The 24055-nt window shown below is 43.5% G+C and overlaps 1 protein-coding gene across 2 annotated transcripts in view; it reads left to right on the top strand.

Moving 5' to 3' along the window:
• Positions 1-24055, top strand: part of RNF121 (ring finger protein 121) — a 326737-nt gene that overhangs the window by 87036 nt on the left and 215646 nt on the right. The gene's annotated exons all lie outside the window — the stretch shown is intronic.

Raw genomic sequence — 24055 nt, 5'->3', positions numbered from 1 at the left:
AAAGTGAATAATCAAATGGTGACCAGACCTTGTCAACATTACCGTAGACTAAGCTATATAAATGTCTATCATAGTTATCATAACATTGCATGGTTTTATTGACCTGAAATGTACAGAAAGGTGCATAGGCCTACGGAATGGGTTTTTCATTCCTATTTTTGTTGAAAACGAACTTTATTTGGATTGGAAAATGTCGGGTTTTGTCAGAAAATGTATTGGGCACTACAATGACCAGAATGCCAAGCAGCACTGTCTCAGGAAGTGATGTCACTAATTGATTTGTTTGTATGTTTAAAAATCCTGACTACCTTTGAGCAACCGCTAGACTCGTGAGCAAGGTCTCTGCTGAGACTGAAACGCGTAGAGTTTGTCTTTTTGTATCTGGCATGCTGAAAGTAAAGGAATTATAAAAAACGATCATTGGTGAAGCTGTTTGTCCTTCTGGGAGTGCGCGAGGAAACCTGTGTGGGTAAACGAAGTGGATATATATATATATATATAATTTTCCAAATACGTCAAGTATAACGACCACCACCAAGCTTTTCAATCACCAGATCTTAGTTTATTAGGTAACGCGTTTCGCCTGACACAGCAGGCTTGATCACACACGGAGTCGTGGGATGAATACACGTTTATACTATCAGGGAAACAAAACTGAAAACGGACAACATACAATTATTTCCTCATATTTACATGTTGATATCCTTTATACAACTCGTATAGTTTATACATACCATTATGCACACAAGCACATTGCCTCATGTATATATATATCAGAGCACTATGTTTTATATTTATGGACATATATTGAGGACTCACATAACAGGTCACAGCACTAGACTGAACATAGGATATTTCATTCTTGCTACTGTGCGTAATGGTTATATAGAAAATATGTATAAAAATTGTTTGAATACAATGGTTTAAATCCGAGCACTATGCTTAATAAATAGTGTAAATTATGTGTATATATTGAGGATTCACTTAACAGCACTAGACTGCATACAGGATATTTTTTCAAGGTACAATGTATAAAGGATATCAACATGTAAATATGAGGAAATAATTGTTTGAAACTATGAATACAATAGTTCAATTAATTAGTAATAACATGTGTTGGGCCATATACAGCACTAGACTGAACATATGTATCATCTATAATTTTGACTAGTTTAAAATGGCCGCCAAACTAACACATTTGGTTGATACTAGTTTGTATGTTGTCCGTTTTCAGTGTTGTTTCCCTGATAGTATAAACGTGTATTCATCCCACGACTCCGTGTGTGATCAAGCCTGCTGTGTCAGGCGAAACGCGTTACCTAATAAACTAAGATCTGGTGATTGAAAAGCTTGGTGGTGGTCGTTATACTTGACGTATTTGGAAATCTTGAAGTCGGCGCGCTCCGCCGACACCGAACGACCTGCCTGCCTTGGGCGTGGGGAGACGGAAGGAGCAATCTGAAAAGGAATATATATATATATGTATATGTATATGTATGTATATATGTATATATGTATGTATGTATATATATGTGTGTTTTCAACATAAGCCTGAACAATACAGACAATAAAACCATTGAAAATCATGAAAGGCAAATTCAAAATATACATACGTTTGATTACTACAGTCCTTAATCGATCATTGTAAGTCTACTTCTCTAGATGACAAATAACGAGCAATACCCAGATTAATGAAATAAAGAAGTCAAGTGATTAATGATCAAAACATAAAATGTCAATTATGCGGCTATAACACTACAAATATTACCGAACGTACTACCTAGCACAGAAAAGTGTTGCAATAATAAAACATGATTCGAAAAGCTCTAGCACATAACTTGAAAACAATCTAGCTTTCAATTATCGTTACATTTACCAGTCACAAGCCACATAGTCCAAATATAAGAAGCAACTGCATGGTAAATCGATGGAAGATCAGTCGTATAACACAATGCTAAGGGGACCATGTAGTTCAGTACATTCTAGGTATTGAATAAGGGAACAAGCCATTTTGTATGGAGAGTTAATATCTTGGGGAAGAATAATAGAAAGTGCATTGTGACATCAATGACTCCCTCCCCCCCCCTTGACTCAGTCATCACAATGAGAGTATATTTCTATAGAAAATACATTTTTCGATTTGCCTATAATTCCATGGATGTTTTTGCATCAAGTTGGGCAATTTCTTAACCTTGTCAGTTAAGGTCTGGCATGCCAGTTTTTGTGCATGGCAGTGCAAGACAGAGAAAGTAGAAGGGGGAGTGAAAATAGATGTGTTTTTCCTTTTTAGCTCTCATAGGAAATTTTCCTTGTGCCTACAGCAAAAACTGCATGACGGACTTTCCACAAACTTGACATGAGAGTAGAACATAACTCAGAAAGCAAGCTTTGTTGGTTTGGTATAAATCTGTTCATTGGTTTTTTGAGAGATAAGTGCTTGGTTTGCAGATCAAACCTTAATGTGTTAACACTTGTATATCTTGGTCATTTAGGATCTGCAGATCTAAAAATTAAAATATTTAAGGAATCCGGTTGGAGCCTTTTCTCCAGTAATCTGTTTTGTACCTGCTTTTCCACGGTTTCTTTTACAGATACCATTTCAGTATGCTGGGCACAGTCCCTATGTCTAAAACCTAAAGTGAAAAGGCCATAATATAAAAGGTAGGGAAGGCTTAATCTGACCACCAGGCCTTAGTATGGGTGCTCTCAAAGGGGCCCCTCATTCCTGCAATAAAAATTAAAGATAGTGTCTGGCACCCCAGATCCTTTTTGTGATTCATGGGGCCCTCACACCTTAAATGATGTCTGGGACCTCAGTACTGAGGCTATTTTAGGTGTTGGGGATCTGCAAATCCTGAAAAGTATCCGTAGAGCCTAGGGAAGTTTCATGCCCAAATATGGCAAACGCGAGGTAAGCATTACTAGCTCATGCTTTATCTATTGAAAATTTGTGGATATGGATTTGGATCTGCAACCCCCCCGTCCCGCCCCCCCCCTCCCTCCCCCCAAATTGAGCTGCATAGACTGAGAAGCTTGCACTGGGTTTGTGCTACCCAGGCGTGAAGCTTAACTTGGAATTTCTGAACCAAACAAAGATTCCCAAATACAAATAAGGTCAATTAAAAAAACTAAATAAAAACGGTTTGTACAAAGGCCAATGTGTATGGTCCAACCCGATGTACATTGGGGTTTGGCTGTCCTTCTGCCATGCGCAGTATTTGTTGGGTGCCTGCTGAGGGATGGGTGCAGGGCCTGACTAACCTTTGCTGCATGCAGCTGAAGATCGTGTACCTGTTGGGGATGGATTCCGGTAATGGTTTGGGTGCCAGGCCGGATATCTGTTACAGGGGACCCCTTCTGTGCTCATCCACCAGCACTACGGATAGCTCGTAAAAGCTTCTGCTCAGGAAGCTAAGCCCAACCCCCCCCCCCCCCCCTCCCCCCAATCCCCTATACTGATCTCAGGTCCATAGTCCAGGCACTGGTTCTCACTCATTTAGATTAAAGGAATGCTATACTGGCAGGCCTTCCAAAATCTTCTATTGTACATCTGTGAGCCATGCAGTCGCCTGGCTAGTTACAGGAAAAGGGACCTGAATCCTATCTCCCCATCCTAAAACCTCTTCATTGGTTGGCACTTGAAGAGAGAATCAACATGGCTTACATTACACATAAACCCGTTCACACTGCCCCACCTCCGCTTGAAGAACAAACTCCTGTTCACGAGTGAGTAGTCTTATTGTAGAAATTACCAAAAGCAGAAAAATAAAATAGCAAAACAGGCATTTTCTTGTCTGGGTCCAAGATTATGGAACTATATTCCTGAACTACATCAGGCACAATCCAGATGTTATTTCTTTCTGAAAGGACTTAAAAATATATACTTCTTCATACTTTACCTCCCTGATGAATCCTTCCTTTTTATAGCTTTTCCCTATAAAAACCTGTTCCTTTTTAGGTCGAGCCTAGCGCAGCACTGCTCTATGGGCTGCTTCTTTTGAGCACTCCAAACTTCCCCTAAAATTGTCCGTGTAATTTTGGTAACTCCCACAGATTTCATTGGCTATTGCGTGTGTCTTTCAAAAATGAAAGCACGCAATTGGCCAAAGGCGTGTGTTTGTCCCACCTTTTGTCTAAATGTTCACTCCCATAACGTTTTAGTGTCAGGCGCAGCGGCGCGCATTGTGGCATCTGCATTCTTCCCTTTGATCATGTTACTAATGAAAGACAACGCAGTCACTTTCACTTTCGTGGCCGTGTTTTTTTTCCGTTTCTAAGTCACTTTGAGTCATTATTCGAACACTAAAAACGTGATGCACCGGTGAGAGAATTGGGATGATCCAGTGTCCATTTGAGATGCTAACTAGCTCCTTTTGCATTGAAGGGACTTCATAGTGCGCAGAATGACACTTTAAGGACTCTATCGGATGGTGCGAGAAAGAAAAAACTCTTCAGGGGGAGCCCAACCCCACTTTGCATATTTTAAATATTACAAAACAAACTCTGCATGTTTTAAACTGAAGGTCTACGGACAGCCAAGCCACACTTTTAGAGCAAGGACACTGGTGTAGACATACATGGGAAAAAGCACAATACACAACATCTCTACAAAACAAGAAGTTTCACAATTCGTCCCTAATGCAACAGGAGAGAAGTGTTTACAAGATCTCCACATCTAAGATTTAAACCGGTTTTGGCCATAAGGCGATTACCCCCGTTCTATTACCAGGAGTAGGGGCAGTCGGCAATAAGTGGCCATAACAGTGATGGGGGCGGGGCAGTGGGTGGAGTTGGTACAGGTCCATTAAGGGAGGGACAATCCGCAAATATCCAGCCAAAGAACCGGCTCTGAACAAAGCAGATGGAGAGCCCCCCCAACCACCCCCCCCCCCTCCCGCGCCACCAAACTCCAGGCCTCAGCTGCTGCAGAGATGCTGGAGGGTGGGGTCTTCTGCAGCAGATGAGTCTTTTGTTCGGCGGCTTCACACATTCCTTTGTGCCTCGGATCCCCACACCGCCATTCAGATTTAAACAAGCCCTCCAGAAATATTCCACTAAGACCCTCCCAGCATCAAAACAAGAACCTCCCTCATTCACTATCCAATTCTTCGCCCCTCCCACCACACGAACCCGCACCATCAATTAACCCCAAGCGCCTTCCAATACAGAGCTCCCGCCGCGAGCTCGTCCCATCAAAAGGAACTGCCGTCCTCCAGCTATTTCCGTCCCGTGTACACACACAGTCAAGCGTAACACGGATGCCTGCTGGGCACCCCACCTTCATGAGGCCCCATTCAGTCTCAGGAGTGTGACTATTGCAGAAAAATGGGAGTGGGAGCCAACCCCCAGAAGCATTCTGCAGAAGGGGCACAGTGCTAGTCTCCACGCCATGACCCCATGTACCCTTCACCATAACCCAGTATGCCACAGCCGCAACCCTATACCCACCTCGTGCCTCCCTAATACTTGCCACAACAGGCAACACTTCGACATCAGCTCCCTGTGTGCCCTCATTCCACCCAGCACTGGTGAGATGTGCCACACCCCTCCCTTGGCAGCATTCCAGTCAATTGTTTTTCACCCACCTCTTCAGGTAGAGGAGCTGAAAATACGAAACAACCAACACAAGCAGTGGCACCTGGTCTGTTGAGCACATGCCCCCTTCGGGAGTGGGCGTGGTGCTCCCTTCATAATAGGGAGACAAAGCAGGTTTGGGCTTGCACTGCACACCCAACCGCTTGCTCACTAGCCAACCAAGGGTCAGCACCGCGTTACCACAGAGTCCCGGAACTGGCCTTAGTGAAAGATTAAATGGGTCCAACAGAGGCTAGAGTGAACATTTACTCCCAGAGTCGGGCTTGAATCTTGCTCTCAGCATCCAGAAGCCTTGCCCGCCACCGAGGACTGACGCAGAGCTATACACGTGGAGGGCATTATGTTCGCATGTCCTTTAAGTGCCAAATAAAGAAATACTATCGGGCTTCCCAATTCACCCCCAAAACGACCTCACGCGCTGGTCACCAACTGAACACAAGTAGTTTGTCAATGTTCACAAGCACTGCACACCCACATCAGTCGTTGGGGTCCAGGACCCAGTATGGCGTTTGAGGGGGCGGGGTGATGGACAACCCAGGGCCTCCAATCCTGGTCCCTCTCCACCTCACCAGCTCCAGACACCAGTCTCAGTTGAAAAGCACCCGCAAGAGTTTCAACACTTGATAGAGAGGGCGGGCCGCACATGCACGTGAGCTCAAGTGTATGCCCCACAGGGAGGAGTGTGAACACAATGTGCGAGCACAAGTATTCTTCAGAAGGCTGAGCGAACAGACACCAACACTTGAGAAGTTCAGTGACAACAAGTGTAGTAGTCTGGGATTGTGCTGCAACCGCCCCGCGGTGTCTAAGCGAGTCAGCAGCATTCACAGGTAGCTGGCACACCCTCCACCACTTGTCCTAGCCAACGAAGCACTACAACTTTACAGACAATGCAAGAGACACGATCGAGGCTAACCGCCGCTACCCTCTGTGCACCACAGTACTACATGTGTGCACACCAGGCCCTTATTGTACACCGAGCCTATCCGAGGATACAGTACCTGTCCCCGGTGCACCCGAGGCTGACACACCTGCCGTCGCACGAGCCCTTTCGAGATCACCTCTCTTGACTCCAGGAGACGTGACCAAGGAAGAGGGTGGTGGGGGCAATACCCGCTCGCTTACTTCAACTGACCACGTGCAGAGACCCCCATCACATCCCACCCTCTTGGTGAGGGTTGTCTGGGTCTCCACCCGGGAAAATCCTCCGCTCCCCATCCTACTTGATTTTTTTTTTAAAATGACGACTCCTTCAGGCAGTTTGTAGGAAGGTGGAATCTGACTAATGGTTCCCCCCAACTTTTGGCCTGGTATTTGAGTGGTTTTTGACTAGTCTGGCTGGGATCCTGCTATCCAGGACCCCAGCCTATCTGCTTTCTCCCTAAAACTAATGTGAAGTACCCTAGGTACAAACTAATTGGATGCTGAGAATGCCCTAACAGTCCCTTGTAGATGGTACCCTAGGTACCCAGGGCATGGGTCTCTCAGTAGGCCTACCAGGGCTGCAGCACTTATTGTGCCACCCTGGGACAGCCATACAAACTGACACCACCAGACCACTACTGTAGTCTGGGTAAAGTGGTGCTAGCACCCCTTACAGGGATATAGGTATCCTATATCCCACCCCATTACAACACATATACTCTCATAGGTCACCCCTATAGCAGGCCTTGGTAATCCTACAAGGCAGGGTGCTGAGGTATGTGTGAGGGGGGACCCCTACATGAGTAGGGCCTCTCTGCAACCTTCGTAAAATCATTGCTGGGTTGTTTGTAGTGTAGCCATACCATATACTCTTAACCGCATTATAAGTCTATCACGATAATGCGATAACTTGAGAATGGCTACACAGAACCATATCGTGTTTGGTGTCAAACATGTAGGAATCATACCCCCAGTCCAGCCATGGGCATGAGGGTACAATTCCCCCCTGCTAGAGGGGCGATATGGGAAAAGCGGCAGAATTTAGACACCAATTTAAAAGTGCACAAGTTTCACAAAATGGCTACTACCCGCCACCTACACGACCCTGGCTGGCTGTTGCTGGGGAAAACCCCAGCCTCGCCAGCTGGACAATAGGGCTCCTGTGGCAGGGAGGTGCTAGCATCTCCCCAGACAGGATAATGTGGATTGGAACAGGGTGGGTGCACCAAAAGTCCTTTCAGAGTTGCACGTAGGCAGCTGCAGAAGCCTCATTCTGCATACACTGCTTGGAACCGGTTCAGGGGCATCCTGCCCCTCGCCCAGGCGGGAAACACACAAAGGGGAGAGGGTGTAGCCACCCTTTCCCGCCTCACCTACGATTGCTGGACACTACTCTGGACACTCCCCTAATCTTGGGGATAAAGGTGAATAACGTGGCCCCAGAGCCTCAGATTAATCTTGAACTTTACAGTCTTGACCTTCGACTTGCTGCTGGCCAGCTGACGGAAGAAATCTCCCTTGGGATAAAGGAGTTATCCCCCTGCTTGGCAGGCACCTGAAACACTGCAAGTGACCTGGTTGGAACTTCGCTGCTCTCACGAACTTCGACGACTTCCAGAAACCTTGAGGTGGGTTTCCAGCGCATCCCAGAGGCCAGTGAGTGTGCTCAACGAGTTTGGGCACCGTGGACCGCGTGGGTGCCGAGAACCCCAATACCCCGAGACACCGGCCACCTCTTGCATAGCACACGACCCTGACCAGTGGGGAAGTTGTGCTTTGGCCTGTTTTCGAGCCAACCACTTTACAGCAATTGTGCCAAAGATCAGCGCCCTAGCCCCCTCCGGTGGCCCGTGGGTGCCCTTTTACGCACGGCAAATTGCCGCCTCCCGCGGTCCCTTGTCTCTCGACTTGTGGGCCCTAGCGGAGGTCTATCTTTGCAAACACGAGTTCCCCTGGTTGCTCCAGGCCTGCTCTACAGTCTCCTCGAAGGAGACCTCTCCCAGACCTTGTGGGTCTGCACTGTAGCAGATTTGTTCATTATTCGTGGGTTGCGGTTGCCAAGGCTTAGTGGATCCAATCCGGACACTAACACCGCAGCGACCCTCATCCGACGTGGGACAGTCGTCCTCCTGAAGCTGGCCTTCCTTGAAGCCTCCCGGAGCCCGTGGCTGCAGATCCAAGCTACACCACTGCCCACCTGAAGCACCCGACATTGAAGGGCTCTTTGCTTTGAGCCTCCTGGTCACTTTGCCGTGACCCAGACTCTGTCCCCTCTGCTTTCAGGTTCTTCTCTACAATCTTCACATCTTTGATCTTCACGGCATCATCGACGCTTTTGGCTAGCAGAACTTTTGACTATTTTCCCATTGAAAATCAGCCCGCGACCCGACAGCAGAAACAACCTATGCACCCGGCTTCCCTGGGGGCAGGTAACAGTGGTACCTCGGTACTCTCGTGGTAGTGGGCTCTTCAAAAGCTTAAGTCTGAAGTTTTAACTTTGTACTCCTGCTAGAAGTATTTTTAAACTGTTTATTTCCAACCGCGACATTCTCCATAGGCTGTAATAGAGATCCCGATAGCAGCTACTTGCACTGCACGCCCCTCCCGTGGCCCCCCTTCCTCATAACCTGGGGTGGATTCTTAAGGGGCCAGCGATCCTGAATGCTCTAGGCATTGCCTGTAGAATTGTCGTGGTTCTTATACCACTTTTTTAGTATATGGTTTGGTCCCCCCCTGGGGCCCAATGTTAATACTGCTATTTATTGTGTCTATCAATGCTTGTTTGATATTGTAACTTTGCCACAGCTTCAAAAAGAGACTGTGGGATTCTGTCTAGAATAAATACATAGATTTTATATATATATACCTGTGTGGGCTACTCTTTCATTTGGTTATTCAAGAGGTTATTATGGTAAAACAATAAGCTTAACACTCCTTCAAGACTTAGCCTGAAGGCTGCTCTCCACAGCTACCACTAGGATAGCTTTCTTTAAAGGTTGTCTTAAACCTATCATCAATAAGAGTCGAATTGGACTGGTGCAAGGTGTCCCTATAACTAGGAGACAGCATATGCCAGGCCAACTTCTCACACAGTTATTTTGATAACGCGTTTTACCCATCTTTTTACCTCAAAGTACTATCCCTGGGTCTCTTTTTTTTTTTTTTTTTTTGGTGCACATTCTATATTCAGTATTGCATAAGTACATCTTAATGTGAATTAGTCTACCCTAAGGTGTATAATGAATTTCCATGCTCTGTATTTTTCATCTGTTTTAATTGCATTCAACCTGACATCCATGGAATGTTGTGTTGTCTTTTAAACTTCATAGGGCTTGGCCTAGTGGCATGCCTAGCCTGATCTATTCGGAACAACGAGCATAGCCAATAGGTCTTGCTTTTAGGACCTTATAAGTATTTAGTTATGCAGCACAATATCCTTGGTGCAACAACATAAACCGTTGCATGGCTAAACACTTCAAAAGTCCCAAAGGCGAGGCCTATTGGCAATGCCAATACTTGTTGTAAACTGCCTTCTTGCTAGGTCGGCGCTATAGAAAGTCATTAAAATAAAAATAAATACTACTCTTCATAGTGTATCTCTCGGTTTATGCAGAAGTCCCTGCTCCTTTATCTGCTGTCCCCCTGTGTAATCTTAGATACAAATTGAGGCAGTACGGCTCTGGATTTTAGTGAAATCTTGTAGAGTGGCCACAGTATTAATCGTATTGCCTGTAAAGTGCCGTTAAGGGATTTCAGGATTGTTTTCTCGGCATATCTCTCCTTTTTCATTTCAGTGCTAGTTACATACAGCAGGACACTGAGTCTGGTATAGGTTTGTATTTCATGTCACAATGATTGTGACATGATGGGAAAATTCAAATCCCCTTTCCCCCCTCTCCTGTAGCAGATTGCAGACACTCTGAACTGTTTTTATTTTTTAATAGAAATGAAACCCAACTCCACATCTTTTCCAGTTTGGCAGAGAGGGTAAGGGACGTGTTGCTTTTAATCTTCACTTTCTTCGTCAGGTACATCAGTGCTCGCAAGCATTTCCAGAAATTCCCCTGGTTCACTGTTCCGGGCACAGGACTGGGGCAGTGGTGGTGGGGAAGGAAGGGTTCGAGGATTGACATCGGTGGGTAACCGGAGAAATCCATACTATGAACCACGACCTCAAGCGTTTCCCTTTTCCTTACAGACACTATTAAGCCTACTGATTTGTTCTGCTTGAAAGAAACACCTGCTGCTGATTGAGTAACTTCTGTATTTCTGCATATTCAGTGAGCAAGGGACGAACGAGAACAGTACTTTCCATTCTTGAGATTTTAAATGTTTTCCCTGCTCTAGGATTACAGGGCAGTTACCCAAGGAAATATATAGCATAATGTTGTCTGTCCCTGTCAGTTCTCCATTTCGTTAAAATCGGCCCTCTGTTACTACAAATAATCACAATGTGTTGCGTTGGCCGCAGCAGCGCTAGATTAATGAACCTCATGGGCACACTTATTTCTGGGATGTGATAACCATCCCAGCATTCAGACCTCCGGGCCTGACTGTGAGTTTGTGTATAATAGGCTGCTGCTAAGCCGTATCAGGAGACTAAGCCTACAGCCTTTCAGGAGTCTGCTGCAGTTGGGTTGCATTATAATCTAGTTAATTATCTGGGGTACCCAGGCCACCTGCTGATACCAGCAGCTTCAGCTTTTTGAGAGCCACATGGTGGCTCACAGTATCCCAAATGAAATTGGTCATCATGCTGTCTAGCTCACAAAATACACTCCTGGGAAGTATCACTGGAAGCATGAAGAAGTAGTAGGGGAAACTCAGACGAGTCACCATCTTTGATAGTGCTAGTCTGCTCATCAAAGAGAATGGATGCATTTATTAGAATTTAGCATTGTCCTTTAAAGTGGTTATTGCCACTCTGACATTCCGATTGATGATTTGAGGCATAGAGTGATGTATTCTCAATTAAGGTATCTTAATATGAACTGCTACCTCGACCCACCTCCAAGCCTCTGTAAACGTCTGACAGTTAACACCACCCCCCCCCCCCCCCCCCCCCCAGTTCAGAGCAAGGTGCGTCGTGAGTAAACACCGTTTAGGACAGTTAACTTGTAGCACGGTATTTGCTAGACTTGTTTATTTCTTCGGTCAGCACCAGTTTTAAGGTGTTTTTTTTCTTCCTCCAAGAAAAACAGCTTTTTCTATCTTTTGTAGGGAGTAAATTGGTGCATGCCAACCCAATGACCTAGCTTTTCAGTGTTCATTGCAGTCTAACAAAATTCACACTGGCCTGAGTGCACCAGGTAGGGTAGCTCCAGCTTGCCAGCATGTTGCTCAAGATTACATACTCACTGTGCAACATTGACTGAGGCCTCTGCTACTTCAGTCTGTGGATCTCCTTGTGGTTTGAGACGGGATTGTTTTCGAATTCCTGTCATGTTACTGTCCTCGCCCATGACCAATTTACTGCAGTGCTTTCTAATCACTACCTTGAATGCTTTCCATTCCAGCAGTGTTGGAAGCAGTGCCACTGTTATCTGAAATATTCATGCATTTTGCCCCTGAACACTGAGTGCAAAACTGGAGTTTCCAGGTCTCTCTTAATATTCCGTAAAGCAAATATTAGCAGTAGGGATTTGTTGGCAGTGTAAGTTCTATATAAATATGTAGATTGTGTTACCCAGGCATGCAATTAGCTAGTATAGAGGAATTTGTCAAGTTCTCACATGCAGATTCTGTATGTGGGAGTAAAACGAGTACTCCCTCAATTATGGGTTCAGTTGTCTCCTCAAGATGCAACCCCCGATTCATCTGCCATTTTGTCATTCCCTAGCTACTTGCATGGGTGTTGCGGACGGAGGGGGTTGGAAAGGAAAGGTGGAGTCTATTTAGGTCCTCAATAGCTTGGAATGGCACCCTGGGTGGAGCCATAATAATGTGCCTGTGGCAAGGCCTAGTAGTCTGTGTAAACTAGCTCACCTCCACCTTTTGAGCAACGTCTCTCCGTTCTGTGATGTGTTTCTCTTGCTGAAACTTGAAAATAGGCCCCTTACTTTTGATAATAGGATTGTATTTTGTATCATTTGGTAGGGTTCCCGATTTCTCTCATGTTCCACATAATGATTGTAAATTGTATTGGTGCGCACATGATTGTTGAACAGCTAGGTTATAGTTGGAGGAAAAATCATGGCATGCTATTGTCTAATAAGGAGTGTCCTGATTATCTCGATTTCCTCATGATCAGGATACAGTTGTGTTAATTCAGCAGTCTAACTGCAGGTCGGTACAGAGGAGTAGGAGAGTCATAGGGCCAGTTCTCTGGTAACCACTCAGTGTACCATCTTCAGTGTGAAGACTTTTGCCTTGCCAGTGGGTGATGCAGGCTGCGCCAGCCAAGGCTTCCACTATTAAGCCGTGTTAGCCCATTCGGGTTTCTCAAGTAGGCTAACCAAATAGATATTGTTCCTCTTTGAGCTCATCTCAGTCATGAGCTCTGTATTGCAGATATCACACTATTTCCATGAGGTCTAATACCTCTCTTCCCAGCATTCCCTTCTCTTGTTGCATCTCTTTTAAGGAGGTTTTTTTGAAGCCCACTCTCTCAGCCATCTTCCTTGGGGATTTGTGGCGCAAGCCCAGATTGATCCCCACAGTGTATTTTGTACTTGAATGCTTCTCTTGTAGTATTTATCGATTCAAGAATATTATACAACTTATGGGGTTGCTGGTGCTACAGGTCCAGAATGCTTTCTTCTCTCACTCATTGATTTCCCCCCACTACCAGCACCTACCAGGGTGCTTCGCGCCTACTGTTCAGCTACTCTGCGCTATATAGCTGCGAGCGCCTGCCTTCCAGTGAAGTCTGGATCAGTCTTAATCAGTTGCTAAGGCACTGTTTCTTGTGAGAGACTGTAGCAATTGCATTGCTCAGGATAAGGCTTTGTCTTCATTCTTTTTCTCTTTTCGCAATTTCTCCCAATCCAGCTCCTGCTGCTACTTCTATCTCAGAGGATTTGGGTTAATCAATTGGGTTCTTCTCCTCCTCTCATGGCAGTGCAGAGTCTGTTCAATCCGCTCCTCTCATCCACTCCTTTGGGTGCACCCTTTCCTCAGTGCCTTCTACTCTGCTTACAGTACCAACATCAACTGGGAGGGGAGTGAATAGGGAGGCTAGCCCCCACTCTCTGGCAGTAAGCCCATCCTCGGTGTTTCATCAAGCTGGACCATTGGCCTCGTGTTTTTGTACCCATCACAATCCACCCATTTCAGATTTTGCCTGGTGGAGAGCCTTCCACACCCCACATGGCTGCCCCTAGGCACAACCTTCTTAATCCATCCTCTAATCGGCTCGGTCCATCTGCTGGGTGAGAGGAGGAAGATTAGGGCAGAGAATAGAGTGCCCACATGGGTCCTATTAAGCAGCAAAATGTCTGGGAGACCCACCCCTCCATTTCTGGGTGCCAGGCTGCCTCATTAATAAGAGGCCTTTCAGAAACCACCTTCTCGTGGGTAAAGGCACTGTCATGTTTTCTTCAGCTATCCTCCAGGCTGTGCAACTTCTCCATGTGGCCTTGCTGCTTGGAGTGCTTGAGGGCCAACTAATAGCTCCTGGCGCTGTCAGATCTTTCCTCTGTCATGTAACTTCTTCAGGATGTCCAGTCTGCTGATAGATCTCTAAATTTTGGGCTTGTTTTTGGATTATCTGGCTAGTATAGATGGATTTTTGGCTTGTCCTCTTCCCCACCACCTACATCATGCAGACGTCTTTGCCAGCTGGAGATACAGAATGTTGTAAAACAACGTTGCAACACTTACATTCACTATTATGAGCTTGTGGAGGAAACCTCTCATTCAAAATAATATCTTGTGATATACTGGAAGTTTGCAATACCGCCAGATAATCGGACAGAATATTGTTTTTTTGTGTGGAATTTAAGCAGTTTTATTCCAGACCAACACACAGACCACATTCCGGTGATTCAAATGAAATGCAAAGCAAGTTCAGTTTGAATTCTAACCATGAAAGCATACTTCACTGATGATAACTGAATACCCAAAAAGGAATGGGCTCAGACACTCCATTAGTTTATAGTTTAAGGAATGAGATAAGTAAACCACACCGCACTGGGGACCGTAAAATAAGTTGTGGTGTATTTGTTTCAGTCCCCGTATGCTTCTGAGTCTAACCAGCTGGTTATGCATTCTAGAGCTGTACTGTAATGCCACTAGTGCAATCCCAAATGGCTATCTGTCGGTAGCATCGGTACCAGGGCTACAGTAGCAGCATCTCATTCAAGACCATCAAGATGGAAGACAAGCAAGAGAAGGTGTAGTAGTATGGATTAGTGTTTTCAGTGCTCCCGTATTCCCTTTGAGAGAGCCCTGTCTGAAACCCAGATGAAGAATTCTGCATTTCCTTCTAGAAGACAACAAAGTCCTCCAGGGTGCTTTGCTGCAAGGCAGTAGGACGAGGAAGTGTTGCAGGAGGAGATAAATACAGGTTGGCACTTTGGCATCATGTGGGATGATAAGGAGTGAAGGAGGTTGTAGGAGTAGAAGAGATGATGCCCTGAAATCTAGTTTCTCAAACATGTGCTCAATCCTGTTAAGTCTCCCTTCATAGCAATCCCTCCCATGATCAGTGTGGCATCTCCCACAACCTAATCATATATACCTCCTAGACCCCCAAGCTATGGTCAGAATGTGGTCCCTGAAGTGATTTGAGTTGTAATACGCTAATAATGATAATAATAATAATAATAAAAGGAGTGGATTATGGATTTAGCCCTCATGGTCAGTGCCCAGCCTCCTGATAAGCAATCCTGATTGGCAACTCTCAGCATTCCTCAGTCTACACAAAGAATAGTCCTGTTAAATACAAGACCTACAAATGTAATCAAGCCCAGAAAGAACAGTGAGCCGAACACCCCAGGGCCATCGACTTTCCCAAGAAATTAATCAAACTTGCTGGTGCATGCTGTTTACAAAAGCAAATATAAATCTAAATTAAAGAAGACTTGGGCATAATCATAATGGCTGTTCCACAATAAGTTGAATACCTCAAAATCCAAGATTTAATTTATCCTGGAAGATTTCCTTTACTGACAATTTGGGCTTGTCTAGCCTCAAGGACTACATGTCCTGCTGCCCCTCCTTGGCCCCATTGGAAGGAGATCTTGGTGTGCTCCTGGAGTCGGAGCCCTAGATCTCAGCCATTGTGCAGGTAGCCCATTTTTAACTTTTATATTGTATTCTAACTTTTCCTCATAGGGTATTGGGCTTAAATAATTTTTCCCCAGATTCAAATTTGTGAACATTCATATTTGGATCTCCCAAATACAGATATCATTTGTTTCCAACTTATTCAAAACTCTGATCCCAGATTATTGATTGGAATGAGCAATTTCCACCATATACCATTGAAACAGAAGAGAGGAGCTTAAATCTCCCTGTATTGTGCACGGAGCCATCAATGTCTCTGGACCTGTACTCTTTAGAAGCAAATTCCTAAATTATTTTCTCTGCTGCCCACTCCGATCATGTTTAGACTCACAGCCTTGCCTTCTTTGTTCCTTTGTAGCTGATTGTTGAGCCTTTCACGTCCATTCTACTTAATTCTGAAATCTTCACCACTGGGTTTAGACCCTAATACGAGCACTTAAAATTTCACAATCTGTTGAAGACCTGGCAGTTTAAGGCTAGCTAATGTAGACTCTTCGCCTCCTGTCCTTGTCTACATTGGTAAACAAGCACTTTATGAAAGCCAAATAACAGAAGCTATATTTATCATGGTATCTATTGAGAAAGTATTACACCTTTTGGTTTGAAATTCTGTGTCTGACCATAAACAGGACCAGGAGTGAAGTTATGAAGAAGTCATTGAGTAATTAACCCATTCAGACTAAAAGATACACTTAGTACTTAATAGAGTTGAAAAAATATTAGCTTCCTTGTCTCTAGTAGAACTTTGATTTTCTTCTAAGACTGCTAGTGCTAGAAAATATCCAGGCTTTGTCATAATTTGAAGATGAAAATCCTGCTTCTTTCACTTATTAGACGTGGAATTGCCCAGCTAGGAGGTGGCCATGAGAATGAGTCTTAACCCAGCTAAAATCATCTTGGGATCCATCACTCCTCTTCCAATGGCATCAGTGATGCCATTGGCCCCTTGCTATATTATCAATTAAACACAGAGTGGGCGAGGAAATTGTAGTTTAAAGTCTTCTAACAAATTAGCAACTCAGGATTAGACTTGGACTATAACGCGTTTGTCAAGTGCCCAATGGGTTCATGCATTGAGTACATTGTTAGGTAGGTGGTCTAGAAAATGCAGTTTTTGTGATTACTTGTCCTTCTAGAACTGTTGAGCATCTTTTACTCTGGCGCGAACATTTAAACCTACAAATCACATGGATATTTCATTGCTCTCTTGCATTGAATTCTACACAGAAACAATGTTAATTTGCCAGGCAGCAATTTTTCATTTAAGATTCTCATTCGAAGGAGTGCCCAGGATGCCCATGTGTGTTCTGGTATGTCTAGCCTGGTTTCCACTTAATAGATTGCAGCCCCTAAGGTGTGGCCGAAAGAAATAGCAGACCTGAGAGAATTAATAGTTTTTTAAGACTTGTCATCTATCACCTTAGACAAAACATTAAAGTTCTAAATCTCCACTGATGTGACAGAATCACAATCCTTTTCCAAAAGCCTTCTAGACCATGTTATTAAACATAAACTATATCCCTTAGTAATCTGTGAGATTTAAGACTCCTGAATGACGAACAAAGTTTCCATTGAGCGTTCTAGAATAAATCATTCGCCCCTTACACTACTGGATAGAGCATACCTTAAACCACATTTTGATGACCATAACCCTGTTGGTTCAGTAGGATGAAAACTTTCTGGGGAAGGAGGATAGAATCTCAAGAATGTTTTAGGAAATCTGTAATGCTTCTATTTGAGTTGGAGAGGCTGCCTTTCTCAGAGTTTGGAAAGGATGCTTGGGATCATTTGACTGGGAAAAGACACAATTTTGTCCTTATATTGGAATCTGGTAAATTGAATACAGGTGTAAAATGACCACACTTGACATCAGGCAGCAAATGATTGTCCAAGCCAAACCTAGTCACTGCCATGTCTATGGCATTTAGAACTCCAGTCAGCTTTTACATACCACAAACCCAACAGATACACTGTCACTTGAGAGAAAGAGAAGGATTTTACGTCACCCAGATAATTACGAAACAATTCGGCCCATATAGTGTGCTTATGACTTGGAGTGCAGCATTGTACTCTTGATTTCAGGTAATCCAGCTAGGAGCTTAAAAAAAACGGAACTTATCCAACATCCATTTGCCTACCGTTGTGATTTCTCCAACTTTCACCCCCTTGCATGACATGCAAGCAGGATTTTTTTTTAATTGGATACGGGGACATAGCAAATATTGTCCTACACCCCAATCTCCCTGTGGTCTAGTCACTGACACTCCAACCTCCCTTCGACTAATTGGGTTGCTTTCTCACAATATGTGGACTTTTTGTGTAAGTGAAGGTTTGGGAGTTCCTAATGACCAGTGTTGCTGTGGGGGGGTGGGGGGTTGTTGAAATATAGCCAGAATGGAATGCAAGAGACACGCCATCTTGGCCAACTACTGCAGGGAAAATGAACACCATTCTCCAAGTTGGCTCTTTGTGAAGATAAATAATACTATAACAAACAAATGCAATGATCAATTCAATATTAAGAATTCAGTACAACTTTGCCAAACATAGGGGGCCCTAGACATCCTAATAATGAATTGTATAATGATGAAAAATGATGGCAACGTCCATTGGCCGTGACTCAAATTCAACCTCTTAACATTTTCCCTTGCTGTTATTTCAACCATAAAGTCTTTTAATTAATATCACACAGCATCGGTTAAAAAAGAGTGACCGTGTACACAATTTAATTTCTACCTTCAATTTAACCTAAATAAAAATTGCCCATTTCTAATTCGCTTCATTTGAGGTTTGTTGTTGTTTTGTATTTATTATGTTCGCTTTACTTAAACATAGTCTCCTGGTACATGGCTTACTTGCATTCTGAAAGCACCTTACTATTGTCACTAGCAGACTTACTATTTATTTAACTATTTCTGTTTTGAACTCCAGAAAAGTCTTGGAGAGCAGGTCTGATTTTGTTTATCACCAGTCTCGATCCACGTAGAGATACATGACCCAAAGTTTGACACATGAAGATATACTATTATCCTGATCTACTCCTTCGTCCTTTGGAGTGCTCTGACTGTTAGTACTTTTCTGAAGTTCCATTGTAGGTCACATAGAGGCTTGACGAGTTCTTTTTATAAACTCCTAAATGTGTCGATCATATGTAGATTTGTTGAACCTTCGCTATTATCGGAATATAAAAAGTGCTAAGTGTATATTAAATCTACATCCCCATTACAGAAAGTTGTTGTCAAAGTAGAAGGGTCTGTAGAAAATACCTTTTTTATGTTATGATTTGGAATTGGTGTTCTTAAATCACTTACTACTCTTGATGAGGTGCTGAAGTGGAATCTAAATCAGACTGATTTAGTCAACTTTAAAGGTTGTAGTTAGTAATGTTGGTTCTATTCAGTACCATTCAATTTGTAACATTATTCTTATTCAGATTATTGTAGGAATGTGCGAGCTCCAGATGTGATGCAAGTTTTATGAATTTGGGTTAATGGCACGCCTCAACTTATTAGTAACTTTGTTATCCATACAGACAACAGATCGTCAACCTGTTTTTTGGTTGGTTGTTGTGCCATTCAAGCAAAATCCACTTTGCAGGACTTAAAGAGAACCCATACTCATGTAGTATTTGATGTACATATAACAAAGACAATATGTTAGAGGCTTTAGCAAATAAAAAAATAGTATCCTTACGATATCAATGAACCTAGAAGGCAGACACGATCAGAAAGGATGATTGTAAAGTCCCTGGCCTGGTGATGGTTGGTTGCTAACATACAAGTCACTCTGTATATTCTCTAATACACTCGTATATTGTGAACATTAATTGAAATAAAAGAAAACAATAACTCACCCAACAGACGTTTTTGATACAATCGCCAGTGTAATAAAACTAATTGATAATGCTAAAAAGTCTTGCACAACTGTGTTCCGGTGGCTGTCAAATTTTTTCTTTCTGCCCCATTGTAATTTATACCTTGTATCTCTACTCCCTGAACAGTGGTTGTAGCATATTCTTGCTGGGTGACCTACTAGTCCCCATCTATAAAATATAAAAGGCCCAAAGGACGGCCAGAAAAGGTACCTTCTCATTCTGTACTTAGCAATAAGAAACACTTTTGCAAAAGTACTGTTGGAAAAAACTGCAGATTGGAAAAAGAACACATCTGATTGTAGTAAAGGCGAGGAGACGGCAGCTGGTTAAATTCTTTATTGTATAAGTAGCATATAAAGGGGAACAAGCAAGTGCCAGGCAGCACGGCTTATTTTCAAGGCAGCCAGTACAAAATGAAGCCTAGATCTAGAACATTAATGACCTACTAAGTTCTATGTCTCGCGCAAGCACGAGTCATTAAAGGGAAACGCAGGTAGGATACATAACTAACGGATACACAACACATCCCCCCTCTCTTCAAAAACACAAAAATAAACATGGTAAGGTAAAAAGAAACAAATGAATAAGGGAACAAGACAGAACCTGGAACAAGGAGGAGGGTACAGTAATATGATCACATAACATACTCATTCAACCAAGCAGGAAGAACTCTCTTCCTCTTACATAAGTTATCAACATTTGAATTATGCGACTCATGAATGGGTTCAAAGGTAGCAGAAGACTCTTCACCTCCTGTTAAAGTAGAAGCAGAAACATCAGGGGTGTCATTACTGGTGGAACATTAGGGTCCAGTTTCTGTTCTCACGGAGTGACTTGTACAGGAATGTAACCATCTGAACCCAAATGAGATTGTAAAGTACTATTATAAAAATAGTCCTCCACCCAATCAAAATTGGATGAACGTGCAGATTGCTGATTACATTGTTCAGCTTGTTGAATAACATCCAGAGCAACATTCTTAAGATTCCACACCCTACCATCACCAAGTCTAATGGAATTGCGTAGGATCTCAATAACTTGCTGCGGTGTCTCAAATTTACTGTAACCTTTTGAGACTTTAATAGGTTTTCTGATATGAACCCAGTCACCCACTTTAATAGGAACATGTTTAGTGCCATGATGAGTATCGTAATATACTTTGCTTTTCATGTGAATAGACCCTAAATCCTTTTTGACTTCAACAGGAGACCACTGTTTTTTTCCCTTCAAAAAGCCAACTAGGGTTTCATTTACACCTAGGCGTCCTCCCTCTCATCATAATGAAAGGAGATAACCCAGTTGTGGTTTGAGTGGTAACCCTATAAGCCCAAATAGCTTTTTGTATCTCTAACTTCCAATCCAACTGTTTACTCATGGCCGCTTGAATCACTCCCTTAATTACTCTATTAAAGCACTGCACGGTGCCGTTACCACTCTGATTGTACAGTGATGTAGTTTTGTGTTTCACCCCACACCTGTCAAAATAATCTTTGGCCAATTTCGACACAAACTGTACACCATTGTCACTAAGCACACAAACAGGCTGCCCTTCCAAAACAAAAATACTGTCCAAAAATTCTAAAACAACTTGGGTGTAGACTCTATCCACAATCTTAACTTTAGACCGTTTAGTGAAAAGGTCAATTATCACCAACCCATTACTCTTTTAAATCACCAACCGGTCCAAAGATGTCAATGGCAACAGTCTCCCAAGGAAGACTGGGAATTAAACCCTCACTCATTGGGGGTCTCAAGGTTTTTAAAGCCTTTCAGCAGAGCAGCAAATAGAACACCACTTGACAAAGTTTTCAACATCTTTATCGACTGCAGGCCACCAAAAGACTCCTTTAACAATCAATTTCATTCTGACAATTCCAAAATGGCCTTCATGGCATAATTGTAAAACTTTACTACGTAAAGTTCTTGGAGGAATGATACGGTCACCTCTGATTAATAAATCCTTGTCACAAGATTACTCCATACGTACATCCCAAAAGGATTTCAAATCAGCAGCAATGTTGTCTTTCCCAGGCCACCCTTTACAGATGTAATCCGAAACAACCCTTAAATCATTATCCTTGTGTAGCTCTTCCACCCATTCTGTTTTGGGGATGGCCGGTGTACCAGAATCATGAATAAGGGCTATGCTGTAATTACCCCAAGGGTCATCAACACACTCTTCCAATAGAGCCGGTAGTCTAGATAAACAGTCGGCGACCACATTGTCTCTGCCAGGTACATAAATGATCTTATAAATATACTCCTTCATCCGCATCGAAATTCTGGCTAACCTAGCAGAGGCTCCCACACTTCCTTCAGTGGTTAAAATCCATACCAAAGGTCGCTGATCCGTGCAAATGATTACAAGTTTCCCCCAAACAAAATCCTGAAAATCTTTCAAACCCCATGCGCAGGTTAAAGCTTCTCTTTTGATGATGGGGTACTTGCTCTCTGCAGGAGACTAGCTCTAGAAGCAAACAAAATGATTTTCTCCCTACCATCACTCCCTCTCTGTGAAAGAACTGCTCCCAGTCCTTTATCACTCGCATCCGTGGTTAGCAAACACTCTAGATTGGGGTCAAAACTACCCGAAGCATTGACACGTTGTAAATCCTCTTTGATCAAAGAAAATTCCTTCTCACACTCAACAGACCGCTCAAATTTGACATTCTTTTTCAGAAGAGCACAAATATTGTAGACCTTGGATGCAAAATTTGTTATAAATTTAGCACAATATTCTGCCATACCCAGAAAAGACCTGATTTTCTTCTTTAGAAGTGGGAGCGGGTGCTGCAACAATTGCGTTTAATAAGTGAAGGCTTCGGTTTCACCCATTCCTCATTAATGACGTGCCCCAAATATGAAACACTTCTTTGTGCAAATTTGCACTGTGAAAGTTCAACAGTCAAACCAGCAACCTGTAATGTGCGTAGAACCTCATTCAAAATAGTCCTGTTCATCCTTTCCCTTAGCAGCAATTAAGATATTGTCTTGAAAGAAGGCAACCCCTTTCAATCTTGCAAAAAGTCTGTGCATCAGTCGCTGAAAGACAGCCGCGGCTGATGCAAGACCAAAAGGCATGCGTCTAAACTGGTAGCACCCGAAGGGGGTGATAAAGGCAGTAAGCCCTCTTGAGTGAGGTTCCAGCACGACCTGATGGTAAGCTGTGGAAAGGTCTATGGTAGAAAACCAGGTTGCCCCCTTCAAGGAAGACACCATCTTATTGCTTTTTGAAAGGGGAAATCTCTCAACAACAATATTGTTGTTGAGATGGCGTAAATCAATGCATAGATGGATTTTTCCATTCGATTTTCGTGCAACGATGACTGGAGAAATCCATTCTGAGGTGTCTATTTCTTCAATGACCCCTCTTGACAATAAAACGTGTAATTCCTAGTTAACTTCATCTCTTATCAACATAGGAATAGGTCTCACCTTATGCACCTTAGGTGCCGCATTCTCTTTAAGCACAATACGGTGTTCAAATCCTTTAAGTGCCCCCAACTCCTGACCGAATACATCTGGGAATTTTTTATGAAGAATTTCACTTAATTTGCTAGTTTCATCCATTATAAGCACTTTCTCTTCACTATTGGGATCTAATATGATATGTAGATTCTTCTGATCGTGCCAGCCTAAAACAGAAGGTCCAACCTTGGCAACATACAATTTACCTCTGTCTGACCTTCCTTTAAAAAGGAAGGTAAGCCACCTGTATCCAGCATGTTTATCTTCTCTCCCGTGAAACTTACCGGATTGGCATCTGAAACATTGAGATGATGACCAATCTTCCCCACAAACTTTGTTCTCCACACTTCTTCATTTACAATAGTATAAGGTGACCCTGAGTCAGCATAGACATTTACTGTAACCCCGCCTAAGGATAATTTACAAATTGGTTTACCTTTCAATGAAGCTTCTCCAACATTCAGAATAAAATTCCCCTACAAATTCTTAATGCAATTTTCCTCTACCTCAATATCCCCTTCAGTATTTTCCTCTTCGCTGTATACGTACTTCACATTACTACGCCTGCAACACATTTTGCTAAAATTACCTATTAAACCACAAACACCACTTTTTTAGGTCTCGGCTGCGAAAGGCTGCGCTTGCGCAGTCTCGCTCCGAGATTTAATGAGTTTGAGTGACTTTGAGAAGAGGGGCTTGCACCCGCCCCTCTTCTCTCCTGTTCTCCATTGGCTGGCCTCTTAAATGCTGGCCAGCCACTGGAGAAGAGGTCCAGTCACTCCGTTGAAGCCCCGTCCTTTTCGGATCGGGGGGGCGTGTTTTTTGCGAGAAGTCTCAGGGAGGAGACAACAGCAAAACACGCCCCCAAATCCGAAAAGGACGTGGCGTTTCTCCGAGGCATTTTCTGCTGTGCCTCGGAGAAAGGCGGTCGTGTCTTCCGGTGCCCTCGTCGTAGATGTTTAAAGG

The sequence above is a fragment of the Triturus cristatus genome, chromosome 8 (assembly GCF_964204655.1).
Source record: "Triturus cristatus chromosome 8, aTriCri1.1, whole genome shotgun sequence".
NCBI lineage: Eukaryota > Metazoa > Chordata > Amphibia > Caudata > Salamandridae > Triturus > Triturus cristatus.
Note: the sequence above shows the minus strand (reverse complement) of the source record. Positions and strands in the feature narration are given on the sequence as shown.